At 35.7% G+C, this 21,300-nt stretch overlaps 1 protein-coding gene across 4 annotated transcripts in view; it reads left to right on the forward strand.

The window, feature by feature from the left end:
- Nucleotides 1-21,300, forward strand: part of LOC101739314 (inositol-trisphosphate 3-kinase B) — a 187,136-nt gene that overhangs the window by 66,724 nt on the left and 99,112 nt on the right. The window contains exon 1 of one of the 4 annotated variants that reach the window (XM_021349355.3): nt 7,192-7,564. The exons of 2 other annotated variants lie outside the window; for them this stretch is intronic. The gene's annotated coding sequence lies outside the window, so the exon portion shown is untranslated. Of the gene's footprint in view, nt 1-7,191; nt 7,565-21,300 lie in introns of those variants that run through there. One more of the 4 variants, XM_038017327.2, reaches the window with a different exon arrangement.

A 21,300-nucleotide genomic window follows, 5' to 3' on the forward strand; every position in this document is an offset into this window, starting at 1 on the left:
GTGATGTTGCATTACATCGTAGAGTAATATTACCGGAGTAATATCACTCGCATTACTTACACATGTCTAGTAGGTACCGTCATCCTGCCCCTATCTGCCGTGAAGTAGTAGTGAAACTGCTATCAAGCTTATCGATCTGGGTGGCCGCTCCGTTAACTGTTCAAGATTAAGTCTGCCAACGTAAGGTAATAATGAAAACACATCAATCCTCAACTCATAATCCTGTTACGTCCCTAGGAGAATCGATACGACTCGTGAATATTTCGTAAAAGGCGACCGTTTATACGCGGAGAATACCAACGATCGATATCTCGATATAATTTGTATCGAATGAAAACTAGTAACAATATTGGCCTCGGAGATATATGAGGTGTCAGTGCGTGATTTATTCGCACGAGCACCGATGGAGTTGCGTGAGTTTTGCACTAGCTGTATGGATATGGAGATGGACTTTGTCAATTAATAATTAAATTATATTTATATCTAAATTTGTTTAAGGGTATATCGTGAACCCAAATATATAGTTACCACCATTCCATTTGGTAGGCAGCGGCTTGGCTCTGCCCCTGGCATTGCTGAAGTCAATGGGCGACGATAACCACTCACCATCATTGTGTTTGAAGGGACAGGTGTTTTTTATTGCCCTTTTATGCTGACGAGCATACAGCCTACCTAGTGGTGTTTGGTTACTGTTGCTGATGGACGTCAGCAATCCCAAGGGTAGAGCCACGTCGCTGCCTACCGTCAAGTACTTTTCGTAAGCCTCGTTTGAAGAAGCACGTGTCATAGCATTCGGAAAGCAGATGTTACACGATGTGCAGCGTATCGTAACTCGGGGAGCAGCTTTTATTATGTAGTACTGTAGTAATAAAGTAGAATATAACTCACACCATTTTTTTTGTTGTGTTATGAAATATTTCGTGAACCTGTCCGGAAATTAAAAAGGAAAAAATGTAAAATAAATAAATATTTTGTAAACGCATGCATAATATACAAAATACATAGATCGTATGCATACGTAATACTTTGCAATTGCATTCTTTACATACATTGAAAATGCTAGAGGTACGCAAAAGTTAGTAAAAGGTAGTTAATGTGATGCATATATGTATCGGTATCTATATATTGATAGGTGAAGCAAAAACTTTATACCCCTATTTACGAAAATTGCGCGGGCGGAGGAGTATGAGATTTCTCACACTTATAGAGAATATAGAGGAGTGCAGAATGTTAATATTTATTTAAATTATGCATAAAAATACATTATATCCATAAAAAACATTACATACACTATCATGTATTTGGCACACACACACACACACACACACACACACACACACACACACGCATGCATACTATTTCTTTATTGTCCATCTTTTCTTATTGCTTATGGTCTGTGGCCTAATCGAGAATAGATTAAATATTGTTTGTATTTATTAATATTTGTCTAAAGTGTATCTTGGCGAAATCTGTGATTATAGAAGTATAATAGTCTTACTTATAATTTCAAATAATTATAGTCGTATTCCGACTACCGGGGGACCACTAGCATCAAATAAATACCCTGTAGGATTTTTTTAAAATCAAAATCCGCTTCCATATAATCTAACCGTTTAATGTCATATAGATTGAAAAAACAGTGTGTATTTTGCGGAGCTCGCGCTAAATTATAGCCAGAAAGGATCTCCGTTTGAACTGGATCTAATTCTAATTTGGAAATTTCTATGTTCGTGGAAATCAACCGAACTAGGATTGATGTTGAATGATTTATTTACTAGATAATAATAATAATAATAATAATATAGCCTTTTATTCAGATCTCTTAGTACAATGATTTTTTTTTTAAACTTATGTAAAATCTAGCATTAAAAACTAAAACTTAATAGATATGAATACATTTAAACTAATATTTGTTGTTTGGTTATCTTTCCTAGATCTGTTTACTAGAAAAGCAACATTAATAAACAAAAAAAAATTTATACTTTTTTTGCTTGCCGATGGAGAGTGGTCATTGCCGTTCGTGGACATTGTCAACGACGATGACAGTCCCACGCTGCTTACGGTATCCGATCAATTTGGATGTCACAGTTTATACAAAGATTGCATCGAAGGGTGAAAGACTATTTGGTTGAAGCGATTTTTGCAACTTTACAGGAGACCCGTTTAAAATTTGAAAAAAATATCATAACAAAAAAATTCTTCACCTATTTGAACGGAGTAAACTTAATTGAAATTCAATTAACGTTGACTGTTGATACTAATACCAAATAATTGTAAATAGATAAGCTTTAACAAAAACCGAACTGAAATAGAAAAAAAAAAGATATTCCAAAATAAATTAATATACACTAAAAACAATAATCATCGAAATCGGTTGGCGTAATATTATTGAGTTATTCATCTATTTGTCGCGCACGTACTTAATGCAAATTTAAGACTTATATGGTTTTCTCATGGATACCATTATTATAATGGGACCACACGGGAAGCGTCAGCTTTCTAACAAAAAAGAATCATCAAAATCGATTCACCCAGTCAAAAGTTATGAGGTAACATAAAAAAAAACATACAGTCGAATTGAGAACCTCCTCCTTTTTTGAAGTCGATTAATAAAACGGACCTTTAATTACAAAGATAAATATCGTGTATTAAGCAAATGGTTTTATGGTACAAAGAGCCACGAAGGGCTTTCAGGGACACGACCTTCAGCAATGAAGTATGCGACTAAGAAGAAAAATAATTAAGTGAAATGTCGCATAAGCCAAATAGTTTTTCTACCCCTCGATATATTATGTAATGTATTTTAAATACACTACATAGATTCAATTTAGGCTGAAGAAGCTTTGTATTGTCATGCGACTGACTTTTCAAGCTCATTTTTTTAACTGCGTAGTAGGGTGGACGAGCTCACGGACTACCTGTTAAGTGGTCACCGGAGCCCATAGACATCAACAAGGTGAATGCAACTATTCACTTTGAAACACGAAGTCGTCAATTTTATAGTACAAAGGCTGTCCCACCCTTCAAACAGAAAGGCATTACTGCTTTACGGTAGAAATAGACAGGGTGGTGGTACCTACCCGTGCGGGCTCACAAGACGTCCTACCCCGAAGTACCAATAATAATTGTACTAAATTATCAATTGGGAAGAAGGGTAATCATTTAGTAGATTGCTTTGGCTGTCCCTTAGACATACAACACTTACCACTTCGATGCGGAAATCTCAGCTTAAAAAAATGCTTCATATATTTTCCACATCCATCTAGTACATATATGACAAACATATAAGGAAACCTTTTTATTTTATAGACACTTTGTTTCGCAGGTATGTCCTCTCTACATTTGGGGAGCAGTTGGTGAGTAATTAAAAATAGCATATACATACTTTTAAAAGTTAAAGAAACATTAGTAGGTAAAACTCGGAAACGGTATGTTGTGACTATAGCTAAATGTAAGCTAACATGGGCGCCACCTCAACAATAATACAACAGACGAAAACTTCCCTGAAAAGTCATCGACTGTACCCAGTTTTATTATAACCATGACTCCAATAGGCAAATGTCTTATGTGTTTCGGAATTACGCGGTTGATTGTTGTTGTTTACGCGGTTGATTGATGTTGTTTACGCGGTTGATTGTTGTTGTTTACGCGGTTGATTGTTGTTGTTTACGCGGTTGATTGTTGTTGTTTATGCGGTTGATTATTGTTGCGTTATTGCGAATGTCATTAATCTTCGTAATTCTTCTACTGAAAATATATTTTTAGTTGGTATATTTATAGTGTTTGTTAGTACAAATTAATTGAAACATGTTAGGTTTTTTTTTTAAAATGTTAAGTAAATTCTGTTTCATATAGTACTTAATTCTGATGTGGCTTATTTTTCTTAAACTTTAGCGTACGTAAGCATTATAGTTTTAAAACGGTTATTCACAACGCCACGAGCATAAGCAGAGCCCTCGTGTTTGATCTACATATATTTGTAGTTTTGTAGCTCCCTGATTCATCGTAGAGATAGAGAGAGAGAGAGTTCTTTATTGTACACCAAAAAACAAATAACAGAGGCTTGTGGAAAGTATTAAGCGGTAGGCAGCGGCTTGGCTCTGCCCCTGGCATTGCTGAAGTCCATGGGCGACGGTAACCACTCAACATCAGATGGGCCGTAAGATCGTCTGCCTACAAGGGCAATAAAAAAAAACTAAACAGTGCGATACATTAAATACAAAAAAGTACAATTGGCGGTCTTATCGCTAAGAGCGATCTCTTCTAGACAGCCATCAGATGGACAAGAATCATTTGGAAACGAACTACGCGTGGTGTACCAATTCAGTGAAATACATATACATATATGTACACATACATATACACATCCATACACACGCATATTGTACGATTGTATGATAACTCACGCATTTTGAGAAAAATTACATATTCAATTTAGTGTAACAATTAACATCAATGCTTTCGGCGATAATTAAGAGTCGTAGATAATACAATCAAATATCGATTTTACGAATACTCTATAACTTAGTTGTCCGAATCGTCATAAATGATATAGTGAAAATAATATACGCGAGTTTATACCGTAAAATCAGTTTTAATTAAGTTGCTATGAGTTCAATTATTACGCCATTTTGATCATCATCATCATATTCAATATCACGATTAATTTTATTTTGACACAAATCCTTTCGATTGCTTTTCGGGTTGCGCAACTTATAATACCAACAACGATGTTCTGATTAATGATTGACTTTAATAAACCAATTTATCATTTACTTTTTAACGTTAAATTAAATTTTGTAAGTCGTCGACTTAGTTGAAGAGTTCGACGTGGAGTCTAATCTCTTTTTTTATTTTTTATTGCCTTTGTAGGCAGACGATCATACGGCCCGCTTGATGGTGAGTGGTTACCGTCGCCCATGGACTTCAGCAATGCCAGGGGCCGAGCCAAGCCGCTGCCTACCGCTTAGTACTCTCCACAAGCCTCGTTTGAAGAAGGACATGGTATAACGCTCGGGAAACACCATGGAACGGAGCTCATTCCACAGCCTGATGGTACGTGGCAAAAAAGACCTCTGGAAACGCACTGTGGATGACCGCAGTGGCTTCAGGTAGTACGGATGAACTCTACTCCGGTGGCGGGCGGTGCGATGGTAAAAACGAGATGCCGGTATTATCTCGAACAATTCCTCAGAGCACTCCATCGTTCTACCACTCTAATCGTTCAGTTTCTAGCCGAATATTCTCAGCGGGTCGTGATTCCGATCCTTTAGTAGATCCAGTCGCGAAGCAGCTGCATTTGAGCTGTTAGGCAGTGGTGGATTTACACTAGGGGCAGTCGGGGCAAGTGCCCTGGGCGGCAAATTTTTTAGGGCGGCAAAATTTTTTTTTTAGTCTTATCAAGATTGCTCTATATAATTAATTAATTCTATTAATTAATAGTAATAATCTTTTTAATTGATAATTCAAGAAATTCAATTCATCCATTATTTGTTAATTTTAAATTTGGTACTTTTGGTAAAAACTAATAATCGAAAAGATTTTTTTATTTTCTTGGAGATTTAAAATAATAATCGATTTTTCTATTTTATGTTATTAGGGTTTTTATGTAATATAATTATATGAGTAATCCTTAGTAAAAATTTGTAATTGTTAGAAAAAAACAAATATTTATTTATGTTTTTGGAATAATATATGACATATATTATGATAATTTTTCCGCAATAAATTAGTTATTTTAATTTTAAAAAATAAAATATATAAACTATAATTTTAGGTAAAGTTCCAGTATTGGGGCGGATTTTTTCCGGTGCCCAGGAGCGGCATTAAGTTTAAATCCGGCCCTGCTGTTAGGTCTCCTTCGTAGGCGTTAGGACAACTGTTAGCAAGTCCCACCCATCCCGGCTGAGCCCGTGCTGGCCCACCTGTCCTGATGTAACTGGATGGCTCACTTAGTCTTCTTTGCCCGCTTCAAGCTATCCGCTGGGACAGCAGCTCTTCAACGAAATTGAGCCATCGAACTTTAGGCAACTATTTAACATCAAGTAGGCCGGGAGCTCGTTCTCCTAGTAACTTTATCAGAAACCGTAATTTAACATCAAACGTTCACGATTGACTTCCACGGTTGAGGAATAGCATCGTGTAATAAAAAGCGAATCCGCAAAATTATATTATAATTTGCGTAATTACTGGTAGTAGGACCTCTTGTGAGTCCGGACGGGTAGGTACCAACCACCACCCTGCCTATTTCTGCCGTGAAGCGGTCATGCGTTTCGGTTTGAAGAGTAGAGCAGCCGTTGTAACTATATTGAGACCTTAGAACTTATATCTCAAGGTGGGTGGCGCATTTACGTTGTAGATGTCTATGGGCTCCAGTAACCACTTAACATCAGGTGGGCTGTGAGCTCGTCCACCCTACTAAGCAATAAATAAAAAAAACCTGAGTAGCTCAAAGGCAGCTATCACTCGTCATTGATAATGTATTAACTAATAACCGCACGGGAGTACTCGTGAGCATTTCGCTTATATGAATATTGAAGACTTGCCCAATTTAGAAAATGTGACTTTTTTTAAAGAGAATACTACTGGATCACGCAAGTAAGTTTCTTTAAATGACTGTTTCACTGCCGTAGCTTTTGCCATCAAGAATCACCAGCCTAAGCAGGTCTCATTTTTATTAGACGATATTATTCCTTCATTTTGGAATTCGTTCGTGTGAGCACGTCATATCTTATTTCCTGTTTCAACTGTCAATTCACGGTACTGGTAACGCGTTTTTTGCCCGCGATTTTATCGCAGTTATACGACAATGGAGAATTTTAGAAGCAGAGTTGAACGCCACACGATTTGACTTGAATTGTATATATTGACTTGCTTTGAAACTGGATTAATTTAATTGAATTAATGCAACAAATTCGATGTTTAATAGACATTAGCATTTAATAATCTACATTAATGGTAATCGCCTTGACGGAGATAACGAAAAAATCAAGTGTCAAAAAAAGTTTTTGTCTGTACTTACATAGAAGGTCTGCCTAAAAAACACTGTGCGTAACAGAGCACGTTTGTGGCAAGACTTATCTTAAATCATGAATTAATATATTGGTCGCAGCCTCTGAGGCTCAATTCTCATAAACCAGTGCCTCTAAAGCGTGATTCTGCGCGATTGTATTGCCCCGTCTACTCCAGTACTCGTCAAACCCGCGAACTGTTTACACGCATACGAACTATGAACGGAATTGACGTTGACAGAGTTTAAAAAAAAAAAAAACGCACCCAACTAGTGACGCTCATTGAAAGCTATCGATAAATTTATTAAGGTTAATCGGTTATTGGAAAGTGTCGCGAGTGATTCGTGCGGTGACAGTGAATGTTAATTAATCGGATCCTCTGTCGTTACAGATAAACTCTGTGCTCGAATTTTGCAATCGTTTCAATGATCGAGTTGACGCAATAAGTTACTAATTAGTGCGAGTGACGTTGTGTTTGATTGATTATTAATTACGAATATATAAAAATATTCTACAGGAAGAAACACGAGTGCGATACGAGTGATGTTTTTAATGTAACGAAAAAATTCTGATAGAAAGATACGAACAGAAAAAAATCGATTTAATTCACAAAAATCTATACAACTTAAATTGTAACAAAACGATTCTCTAACAATTACGTTATTTATAATACTATCGATAATTACCGGATCCATTACACGTCAGATTTTAAGAATGATTTCGATTGATTGAAGTAATCTCTCAAATTGATCTTCACGCTGTCTGTGACGCTAATTGCCACTAAGATACATCGATAACACATCTCAATCGTATCGATGCATTTACGATTCCGAAGCGTAAATCACTAACTTTTTACAAACATTTTTTTGGATCTATATTTTTGTGCGAATGTTTTATGTGAAATGTATGGTCGTAGTTCTTTTTGTGTAATGTTTTACCGTCCACGAATATACACAAACCATAAATATTTCGTTGCGGTGAAGTCACGTTAAAAAATATACAGACAAATATGGTGGACATATGTTGCGTCTGGAATGAACATATTATATTATTCATAATAATATGCTTCATATACAGAACTTGAAATTTTGCTTAATTAAACGAACACATTATTAAGCTATTGACCGTAAATTATAATTACAAAGTTGTTAAATCTCCCTTTTTTTTAGTTTCAACAATTATTCCACTATGACGATACCATGGACACCGTCTAATATTCAAGGAAAATTTGATTTTTTCGCGATAGGAATATGTAAGACGATGCAGTATTACGAAAGCATGCAGTAACCACTTAACACCAGGTGGGCTGTGAGCTCGTCCACCCATCTAAGCAATAAAAATAAAAATAAAATCCAAACGATCCCGTACTGAAAACAGAGGTATATAATACGTGAAGCAAAAACATTATACCCATTTTTACGAAAAATGCGCGGACAGAGGAGTCTGAAATTTCCCATACTTATAGCGAATATAGAAAAAGAGTACAGAATGCTACTATTTTTTTTTAATTATGCACTAATAATACATTAAATCAATAACAAAACTTTACACAAACTACTGTACAACTAAAGTACTATATGAAATATGTGATTATAGAAGTAGATTAGTCTTTGCAAATAGAGTCATAATAGTGTACAAATTTATAATTTCAATAAATTATAGTCGAATTTCGACTACTGCGGGACCACTAGTAACAATGACAATACAAAACCTTAACAAAAAAGCAAACTGCCTTCAAGAATATAGAATGTGAACGATAATCCAAAAAAGTAATGGTAAGATCTTGATAAATGTTGGCATTACATGAGAAGCACTAGCATTAAAAAAAAAACAAAAAGAATCATCAGACTCGGTTCACTTAGAAAAAAATTGTAATGTATAAACCATAAAAAATACAGTGGAATTGAGAACCCCCTCCTTTTGTTTGGATTAAATGTAATATGCCGAGAACACAAAGGGGGCTTTTGTTTAAACGCTGGAAATGTTTATCATTTAAGTACTCTCTAGTGAAATTACAATAACAATCACCGGAAAAAATTCGATGAAAATACTACATATCTTAATTGTCAACTCACTACGTTATACATATTTATAATGCACTTTCCTCTATGTATGCTATCCTTAAAGCTTTAGAAAATCAAACTAGACGCCTTGAAGCTTTAGCTCATGACAAACGCTTCGTTTCACTGTTGAATTACGATGAAGGAATCTTATCGTTTCAGAAATTCAAACTGCTAATAATTCAAATTGTTACTTATAAACGGTTTTCTGTTTCTTTAACTACAGTATCCCCCGTTTTTACGGATCCTCCCTATCCATTAACGGTGCTTTTAGGTACCTCAAGCACCGGTCACCGTCCTCGCCGAACCCGCCGCTTGTGACGAAGGGTTCGACGAGTAAATTAACCCATAGACACAGCCCACTGAGTTTCTCGCCGGATCTCCTCGGTGGGTCACGTTTCCGATCCGGTGGTAGATTCTGCGAAGCATTGCTCTTGCTAGAACCAGTGTTAGCAACACTTCCGGTTTGAGCCACGAGAGCTCACCTACTCGCTAGGGTAAAGCTGAAATAGTCTCTCAAGGCAAACGGCATAGCCAGAAAAAAAAAAAAATCTTTTAATTTTCCACTCAGGGTGTTATTTATATATTTTTTTTTGACTTGAATTACACACTGAAGATGTTCTCGGATCATTCACTTTTAAAAATATCACTCACTATATTACGTTTCTCTAACGTCGACAATTATCGTGTAGTATAAGTTTAATAGCAAGCACTCATTTGATATTGAGCATAGCGTTATAACCCATTCAACAATGCGACTTTGACCAAATCATGACTTTGACTCATCAATTTTAAGTTTACATGCTTAATAAAATCAAAAATCAAAAGGCAGAGTCTGGAAGCCGCCGCGGACGCAACTCTTACAGTTTACTTAATGTTTAGGAAGTCGTAATATTAAAGTGTTATTTTATGGAATTTTATTAATGAAGAAAGTTTTGTGATGTCAAAGATTTTCTTAAGCGAAGTCTTTGGTCAGATCGCGTAACGATACATACAATAAAATACAGTCAGAAACTTTTTGCAATTGTAACACGTTTGGAATACGGACCCCTCGGACAAGAGACACGTTTGTAGGCTAAATGGGCCTTCAATATAGCGCAAATATTGAACAAGTCAATAATTGCATTTCATTAGGACACGGCTTTTTTACATTACATTGCGGCGTCTCAAACCGACGCAGCTTAAAGCATGAAAGGCACAATTGAAGTTCGGATCGGAAAATCGCCAATAAATTTTACCAGTTTCCCGGTTTGGCTCTGCCCCTGGTATTGTTGACGTCCTTGAGCGACGGTCATCACTCACCATCAGGTGGGCCGTGTGCTTGTCTACCTATAGGGACAATAAAAAAAATCTACGATGTCTTTTTGTTCCTTATGATTTTATCACGACTTTTCGCTCCGTGTTTCTATTCTCAAAACCAAACTTTAATTATTTTCTGATAAAGAAACGACAGTGTGTGCTCTATGTTCAGTTTTACTACATATAAATTCAAACGTGTATATATATGACTTTATAATGCTATTGTTCTTATGGTAATTGATTTACAACAAAAAAGTAACATAAAGATATGACACTCCAGAGAGATCGTAAGATTACAAAATACATACAAAATATGTACTTTTAGTACCTTTGTCAAAAAGCAGGTAATACGTTAGCCTGTATTAGGCATATTACGCATATGACATATTATTGTATTTTTCAAAATGAAATGTACCGACGGTTTCACACAAATTAATTATTAGTGATATTCTTAATCGATCCGGTAGCTGCTGGTTACACATTACATATCATATAACATAATTAATGCAAGGTATCAAATCTTCTAGTTATTACGAAGCTGTTTTCGATTCTGGAAGAATAAGCATTATAGGAATAACATATTTGATACTTAGGAACATTTAGATGTACCTGATGCGGCTCATAGTTTAGTGGAATAATAAGAGATCAAAAAAATTTAACATTTTTTGGTGCTTTTTAACAGTCTTTGATTTGTATCTTGATCTAAAATGGCCGTACAGCTACTTACTACATTATAAGCTTGTAGCTTCAAGTTGTGGAATGTAATTTTTTTAATCTAAGCGGTTTTCGAATAAACTTGAGACCATAAACTCGAGGCCAAAACTTGAACCATAAACAAAAAACGCGTGTGGCACTCGGGGACTGCCGCGGTAAAGCAATTGCATAGCATTGTTTGTCAACTAATGCAATTATAATTAGACAATAATAATTTTATATTAAACCAATAATAAATAAGACCACGCTATATCTATAAACATTAACAAAAGCAAAACTTTAACTGTCCCCTTCACACTCATAAGCTAGACCGCGCGAGAAAGAGATATGGGCAGACTTTTCATAATGCGCATGCAGTGCGACGTCACGCGGCGCACTTATTCAGAAACACTACACAAGCGCAACGTGTGAAAATGGGAGTGGGAGCGGAGTGGGGGTGTTAGGTTTTATTTTCGTTACGGAATTTCGTGATTCGGTCGCCGTGCTCAAAGCCCGCGATAAAAAATATGCAATAGCTTAAAAGGTATTTTTATATACATATTATAAAGTATAAATAAATAAACATAAATTATTACAATCTGAAATCACAGCTGAACTACAGACTACCGTCACAAATGTGCAAATAAACAAAACAGATATAAATTGCTGTATAAGCAACTTATAATAATGACACCGAAATAATAATCCAGTTATTAATTTATTAGTGCATATTGAACATGCTTTTAGTCGAGTTCGTAAATCATATGCAGAATTAATGTTATTACAAACGGCTCGAGCATGAACCGAACCTTATTTATAGTTGTTCTGAACCAATAACTATCCTATGGTTTACGAGTTTGTCGGTCTGCCTTTGTGTCACGGTTTTATAAATTGTATCATTCGAAATGTTACGGTCTCGATTTTCAATTGAGTGTTTCAAATGAACGATTATCGAGGTAATAACTTTTGAATTTTGCCCTTTGGGTCTAATGTATTTGTTACTCTTGTTTGGAATTAAAGTGTTTTATTATATTAGTCGAGTAAAAGCTTAGTGAGTCGGTACTGTTTAATAACAATTGATAAATGATTGAAATATTGAAACAGCTTCCGCGTCGTCTGTAGTAAGTAGGTACATTGAAAACGCTAGAAACCTTTCCTAAAACAAAAACTACACATAACACATAATCTTACTGGTAGTAGGACCTCTTGTGAGTCCACACGGGTAGGTACCACCACCCTGCCTATTTCTGCCGTGAAGCAGTAATGCGTTTCGGTTTGAAGGGTGGGGCAGCCGTTGTAACTATACTGAAACCATAGAACTTATATCTTAAGGTGGGTGGCGCATTTACGTTGTGGATGTCTATAGGCTCCGGTAGCCACTTTACATCAGGTGGGCTGTGAGCTCGTCCAACCATCTAAGCAAAAAAAAAAATTCAATTGTAATTAATCGGATAAATGAATCGCGAACGTGCACGTCAAAAATAAAACTACATTTTGAAATAGATTAATTTTAACTTTCCCTCCGTTAAAAGTCCGGTCTTCCAGCTGTATTTTTTTGTCTATATCCATCTCTCTCTCTCTCTCTCTCTTTAATTGAGAAAAGTCCCAGTTCTGTGTTGATAAACTCAAAGTTGCAGTTCTTTGTTTAGCTGTCATTTACATTTTGGGATTTCTATCGAATGGCGCTCGCCCTAACTTTGATGGCGTTGGTTTCCGCACGAAACCGCCTAAGTTTGAAGCGTTTTAAACTAATTTAAAACGAAAATAAGATGTACTTAAGGCAACATTATCGATCAATGTCATAATCTATATCCATACTACCGCGTACGTAATACGTATGTATAAAAGAATGTGTGAAAGTAGTGTGTTGTATTTGTTATTGCGTACTCGCTATCCAGCCCAGATGTAACAACACTGATAGCGTGTGCTCTTTACCGTGTAATTCAAACAGACGCATGCGCGAATCGTTCTTGAGAAAACGTATGGTAAGGTCAGAGGTTCTTATATGATTTTAGTTTATTAATTAGGCGATAGTTTTGTGTTTTATTTTAATACTTTCGAAGGCAGACGAGCACACATCACACACGCGGCACATCTGGCGAGGTTGTTCAGTGGTCAACCTATTCCATGGAAATGTCAGGGGCACATCCAAGTTCAAGTGGTGAAAATCCAAAGAGCGAGAGCATCGTTCGCACAGTACCACCCAGTAAATGACCTAGCTCCTCTGCATACCTCCTTGCATCGTGTTCCTCAGTGCTAAGGGTCGTGGCCTTTACGGAGCACTTTAGTTTGGACTTTTTTCCTCAATTCCTTCTTGTCCTCTGGGCAGTGTGTAGAGACTTTGATCCTGGAGTCCAAGGCCTACAAAGGCTATAAAAATGTATTATAATAATTATTTGGCGATGATTTCAATGGTAATATATATTTCTCTCTAGCGACTCTAGCGAGGTATATTAAAATATTTATTTTACCACGAGAAAATACTTTTTGTGTTTTTCTTCTCCTGAGCTACCAAAAATTCAAAGGTATCTGCTTCGAAGTATAAACAATTAATCGCTGTTGATACATTCTTATAATAAAAAAAAATCTTGAATGTAAGGTAATAATTATTGCCGGTATGTTTTTTCTCCGAGACATGTTTATTGGCGTTAAAAGGACCTCAAAGGCGCGCCGACGCGACATATCGATCGCTATCTTTGAATCTTATGAAGTCGTATCTTTTATCACTGAAATCTTAAAATCACTCAACTAACCAACTAATTAAATGCAGATCGCCTTATTTGAAAAACGATTGCCTATTTATTAACTAGCAATAAAAAAAAGATTAAGGATAATTAATAATGCTTGCTAAATCGTTAATTAGAAAATTGATATTGACTTCTTAGATACAATAGCGTTAGGAAGACCGTGGTCCGGATTATATAGCTATCGATACTCATGAACCGTTTGAAACCTTTGATTTTGCTGAGTTAAATTCTGTCTGTATTTTGTAGCATATGTTTCTAGTTCGTTGTACCATGAAATATTTTTTTTAGATCAACCCGCTATTTTCTATTCATCACAGCACTGTCTGCCAACGAAACAGAGTTCACTATTAGTCCTTGAAACCGTTGTATTTTTAGGAACAATGTCTCTCGGAATGAACTCTCCTTGGGTTTCCCCGTGCTTTTTCATACGTTTAAAAAGCAATGACTTAGCTACATTCCTAGCGTTGCAAGATCAGATGTGCCCCGTAATTAAAAAAAAAGTATTATAACCCAATCGAATCTATGTCAACCATCAACTTTTGATTTAATTATTTTTGACTCTCCGGTTTTTATTATTATTAGTTCCGACTAATCGCCGCGATTCCACCTGTGTAGTCTTTCGTCTGGATTCAGATGTTATTCGATATCTCTTTTTAATGTAATCTGTAATAATGGTAACAAAGTAAGTTTTCTGAAGAGTAGCTGTGATTATTGTTTCAAAATATACAAGCTAATATCAATTTTATATCTGTTTTTTAAAGCGCTATTTAATGTAGATTTATATGCGCTACACATTTCATACATGCCAGTGACAGTCGCTGTGACTTCTTGAAATAGGTCTGTAAGATATTCTGGGGGAACACTAGCGTAAATCATCATCGTTCTCTTGCCCTTCTCCCAGTCACCTGGGGTCGGCGCAACATGTTTTCTCCTTCCATACTCCTCTTTCATATACCATTTCTTCGCTCACTCCTCTCTCATACATGTAAGCTTTGTATTAACGTTGACGTTGACACAAACATTAATATTTGGATATGTATCAGATCAGCATTCAACCATAAGAGGGAGCCACAAGTGGGACAAAGAAAGAAACATGTTTTTTCTCAATCGGAATAAAAATATATAATTAAAATTCATTAAAACTCTTTGCGAATTAGCTTTATTATAAAAGTGAAAAGGACGATTCAAATTTGAATACAAGAATAGTAAAGCATGAACATTTATTTGTCGATTCTCTGTTTTAGGTTAGTAGTTATTTCATTAGTTGATATTTGTTAAGTAAAAGATATCTGTATTTAATAAATAAAATAATATAAAATAATAAAACTCTGCTTTAGATGAATCACATAGTTACACACACATAGTTACACAGCTTTAAGAAGATATATAATAGATAATCTTATATACATATCGTCTTTCGCGCAATCCATCCATTTCTTCTTAGGTCTACCTCTTCCTCTAGCGAAAATATCACCACGGATCCACTGAACGACTGGTTTTTGCTCGCATGAATTTAAGGAACATTTTCCATTTAATAACACTAATGTGTTCTCAATTTTCATTGGCTTCCTCGAAGAATATTTTAGTGTTGATAAAATCTTAAGACAAGTCGTGACGTCTTCGTTTAAATTCCACACGTACCGAAAGACGATAATGTATTCTGTAATCGTGCACAATCTTGTAGACTTCAATTTGCTTGTATGATATATTGAAAAAAAAAATGAAGTATCTCATACCATATACAAGAAGTACATAACGATATAACTTATGCTGTAGTGTAATAATTAATAATTGGGTAATAAGGATTTTAAGTGTTTTTTTTCTAATATTTTAACTTTTGTATTTATGATAGGAGGCTATAATATGTGAACATGTATAAACAGTTCAAGACATTACGAATTTAAATAAATTTTTTTATTGCTTAGATGAGTGGACGAGCTCACAGCCCACCTGGTGTTAAGTGGTTACTGGAGTCTACGACGTAAATGCGCCACCCATCTTGAGATATAAGTTTTAAGGTCTCAAGTATAGTTACAACGGCTGCCCTGCCCTTCAAACTGAAATGCATTACTGCTTCACGGCAGAAATAGGCAGGGTGGTTGTACCTACCCGTGCGGACTCACAAGAGGTCCTACCACCAGTAAATAGATTGTTATTATTACTATTAAATTACATAATTGAAAATACGGTTCCGTGACCACGAAAACTCTAAAGCACGTTGGAAATCAATGTAAAAAAAACAAAAAAAAAACGCAATATTAAACCGTAAAAGTACTTTTAATTATGTCCACCACTAAAATATTAATTCGCTTTGAACCTTTCTCTGTTTCAAATTTTGGGTATATAAATTAGGCAGCTAAGCGCGAACATTGAGGCGCGATTTTAGCGAAGCACTCACTCTCCTTGCTAGGGCTAGTGTTAGCAAATTAGCTAGGCTGGGCCCCGTGAGCTCGCTTACACGTTCTGTGAAGCTATTATAGTATAGTCAGGATTACTGGCATAGATAAGCCAAAAATAACAGAGCCTTTTTTTATTGCCCTTGTAGGCAGACGAGCATACGGCCCACCTGATGGTGAGTGGTTACCGTCGCCCATGGACTTCAGCAATGCCAGGGGCAGAGCCAAGCCGCTGCCTACCGGTAAACCGCTGCCAAGCCTAATGGTAATCGTAATTTCTAGTTTTAGGAACGATGGTAAACTATCCTTTTTTACGTAGATGGAACCCACATCACCCCGGACGACGATTACTTCGATTACGTATACATAATTTTATATGTGTAATTTTTAAGCAAACAATCCATGTATGATATTAACGTTGTATGTTTAATTGGCATACTTATTTATTGCATACTTCCAGCAGAATACGTTGACGATAATAATAATAATAGAGCTTTCTTTTTTTCATAGAAAAAATAGCTAACATATAATTACAGACAATTTGAACATATATTAATGGATTAAAAAGTTAGTTTCTTATATTAATTTATTGTTGATTACTATTTATATTAATTTCGGGTAAAAGCCTCCTCTGAGGAACACGTCACATGTAAAACAGTAAATAAATAAAATTAGTCGGACTTCACTAGTTTTTTTTTATTTTTTTTTATTTTTTTTTATTGCTTAGATGGTTGGACGAGCTCACAGCCCACCCGGTGTTAAGTGGTTACTGGAGCCCATAGACATCCACAACGTAAATGCGCCACCCACCTTGAGATATAAGTTCTAAGGTCTCAGTATAGTTACAACGGCCGCCCCACCCTTCAAACCGAAACGCATTACTGCTTCACGGCAGAAATAGGCAGGGTGGTGGTACCTATCCGCGCGGACTCACAAGAGGTCCTACAACCAGTGAATAGTTTCAAATACATTTCTACACAGAATTAGGTTATGACCACTGAGGTATGAAACCTAGGTCTATGATTATGACAAATGAAATGTGTCATTTTATTACCTGCGCCTTGTTCGGATTTATCCCGATGACATTTCCCAAAGGTCATCGTTTGAATACATTTGTGTTCAACAATGTCTGTTTCGCTACAAAGATTCGTTTCGTGCTGTATTTGCATTAAATGGAACGCAATTTCTATTTACGAATGATAGAACGTGGGGTGAACTATCTAATTATTATTTTTAATTTATACTTATTGTATACAAAAAGAAAATACGATAAAAACAGATTTAAAGAATGTCTAAATACTATGTACAAAGGCGAGCTTAACTCATTCATGAGTTTTCTTCCAGCAAACCAATAGCAGAGAGAAATACGATGTATAAGAGGGGAATAGTGTACAATATAAAAGCTATTAAAGCATGATTTTTAAATTAAGCTTTAAAAAAAATCTAATATAAAATGAAAAATACATATAAATAAACATACATAAAACAATAACTTAAATACAATTAAAGTGACAGGAAATGTTTCTTCATTTGACTCTTAAAAACTTCTAGAGAGGAACTAGCACGAATAGGTTGAGGGAGAGAATTCCATAATCGCACTGCTTGTATTGTGAAAGAGCCACTATAGCGACTAGAGCTGTGTATGGGAGTTTTTAAAAGAAGAGAAGTGGCTATCTTAATAGTTCCCTCCAGTTTATTTCGATACTCGGTATTTATTTGACTCGCGATATTTCAATTTAGTTCATGAATGGTAAATAAGGTCTATTATCGGATGAAAGCGACAGTTTTAAGCTTAGGTTTATTTGATTGCGAGAACGTTAAAATATCCGTTCAATGGATACTAAAACAGTGGGTTAGTTAATATGCTGAAATTGTATTTAATGACAGAAATTGATACTAAAATGACAATCACGTTTAAAATGTCTTACTAATACATTCTTGTAATCTTTTATGTAACAGGGAACAAAAAAATGTAGGTTAAAAAGTTATCAGAACATTAAAATATAATTTTAAAAGGGTTTTTCCCAAAGCAGCTTCTTGTCGAGGTGAGTGAATATTAACCGAGTGGACGTTGGTAGTAGAATAATGCGTTTCGGTTTGAAGGGTGGGGCAGCCGTTGTAACTATACTGAGATCTTAGAACTTATATCTTAGGTGTGTGGCGCATTTACGCTGTAGATGTCTATGGGCTCCAGTAACCACTTAACACCAGGTGGGCTGTGAGCTCGTCCACACATCTAAGCAATAAAAAAAAAATAAAAAAAGAATGTGTGGGCTTGTGAATATTTCATTTCTTTAAATTACTTATTTAATCTTGCGCTTATTATTACCGACTCTTCAGATAGATACTTTGCGACTTTTTGGCGGGAATGCGAAGAGCGAAGTTGTGTGAATTGTTTTGTTTTGTCTATTTAGTGTTTCTTCAGGTTTAAATGTGTAATAACGGTGGTCTGTTAACTGTTTAATATCTGTGAAAGTGCACAAATGTGGGAAAATTAAACAAAATCGCTGGACGTAGCTTCTCGGGATCATCCAAAAAGTCCACTGAAAAAGTCTCAGTAAATAACCACAATTTTACTGAGATTATATTTCATCCCATATAATCTCATCTTATTTCGTATAATTTTATCTCAGTTGATCAATTTAGATTACCTTCGTTTTTTATTATTCGTAAAGTGTAAATGATTGAAATGGCGAATTATAAAAATCTTACTACTTGACGCTGGCTAATGCACAAACCGTGCCGGAGCCAAAAAATAAAGAAGAAGAAAAACTTTACAATTTTCAAATACTTTACAATTTTCGCGGTCACAGATCAGATGACTACGGCGTTATTCCTTGACATTTGTATATTCTGTTTATATAATGGTATAAACAATTGTTTACGCCTCGCGAAAACCGAAGAAATACTACACTTTATGACAATACCAAATTGCCAAAAAAATGTATGAAGTGAATATAAAATTCACAAATGCAGTCCGAGTCGCAACGACCTGTCAAAAATATCGTCTGTATTCACCGTGCTACGCGGAACTCATGAATACACTGTATTTTTCGAACGTCATTTAAAGTTTTTAACGACTTGAAACTCACTTTGAATTACAATGTAACATTTCGAATGCACCCTGTATAAATTTACGGAAGTATTGAGGAAAAAGGCCAAAGGTATTTTTTTTTTGTTTGTGCATTTTCGAAAAAATCAGCATTTGTATCAAAATCTACTCCAAAAAAAGGAAAATGAAGATTAATCGGTTCTAAAATCAGTAAAATAATAAAAGCCATAATATAAGCCGTAACTAAAGGGTTATTAAGCGTTTGTTGAAGAAATTCACTGACAAAAAAATATGAACAATTACTTATTATATATTACTTATATTATTCTACTTATTACTTATATTACTTATTATACTAACGCAGCATGCTCAACATAAAAAAGACACACAGATTCCGTCATACAAAGATAAGAAGCATAACCAAAACAGTGGACGCTCTCAAATATGCTCAAAGATGGAAGTTTAAGTGGGCTGGCCACGTAGCACGACTCGGAGATGGGAGATGGACGTGGAAAGTAACTGCATGGAACGGTCCACAGGGCAAGCGGTGCGTAGGTACACGCGTTGGGAGGATGATATTAGAAAAGTTGCTGGACCACACTGGATTTATGTCGCCAGAGACAAAACAAAATGGAAATCTTTGGAGGAGGCCTTTACCTGAAAGGAGTCCATACATATATTATATAAACTAAATAAACAAAAAAAATGTAATTGCATGGAACAAAGGGCTTTTTTTTATTTGTCTAAAATACGCTAATATTATTCAATGTAAAGCAATGATTTTTAGCGTTCAGTTAGTTATGCTTTGACGAAAGAAAAATAGCATTTTCCGTTACCTCAGCCACATGAATTACCCACTTGTAAAACTTACAGATTGCAATTAGTAAATCAGTCAGATGTTCACGTAAAAGGTCATGTGATATCGTCGAATTAACCGAAAATAGTAAACCGATAAATAAATAAGTCTAACGTGGATAAGACAAATTGTTTGAATCGTTCAATATTATGTGTATGGGCGGTGTGTACTGCTCTGGGCTCGGAGCCAATTAAAGCAAATTTATGAAGCTGAACTAATTGTAACAAATGTTGGCCGGTTTTAAATTTTTAAAAAAATCTGTAAATACAATCGACGTTGAATTGTAATTACTTGGCTGGTTATGTATTTGACTATTTGTATTTTAATTGTACATATACCAAAACTGGTAGGACTTCTTGTGAGTCCGCACGGGTAGGTACCACCGCCCTGCCTATTTCTGCCCTGAAGCAGTAATGCGTTTCGGTTTGAAGGGCGGGACAACCGTTGTAACTATACTGAGACCTTAGAACTCATATCTCAAGGTGGGTGGCGGCATTTACGTTGTAAATGTCTATGGGCTCCGGTAACCACTTAACACCAGGTGGGCCGTGAGCTCGTTTACCCATCTAAGCAATAAAAAAACTCTGTTTTTATCTGCCGTGAAGCATTGATGCGTTCGGGTTTGAAGGGTCTTTAATTGAGCTGTGGCCCGCATGTCTCAATAAAGGTGGCTGAATCTACATTGCTATTACTATTAGCTTAGGTAAGCACTTCTTAACAATTCAATGGTTAGTTTATTAACCCATCTATGATATAAAACATTTAAAAAATAGATTTTGCATATGGACGAACTTATGGGCCACTTGATGTTAAGAGGTTACCGGAGCCCATAGACATCTACAACGTAAATGCCGCCACCCACTTTGAGACGTGACAAGTGAACATGATATTTATTTGTTTTTATTAACTTATTTGACGGGGTGACGGCTCGTCTTACGTCAAGTGGTCACCAGAAACTCAATGACGTTTTCTTTTTCTTGATTTTTCTGATGCCCGTGAATGTCGATGACAACTCATAATCGTGTCATTATTACATTGCTCCACGAATTGATTGATAAATTAATATAAAACATTCATCCGTAGTTGATAAATTATCATCACCAGAGCCCGCAATAACTCGATTATCTTATAGTTAGTTCCTGTATCGATCGGTGTTGACGTAAAAGGCTTCTCTGAAACAATTGTTT

Source organism: Bombyx mori, chromosome 18 (assembly GCF_030269925.1).
Source record: "Bombyx mori chromosome 18, ASM3026992v2".
In the NCBI taxonomy this organism is placed as follows: Eukaryota; Metazoa; Arthropoda; class Insecta; order Lepidoptera; family Bombycidae; genus Bombyx; species Bombyx mori.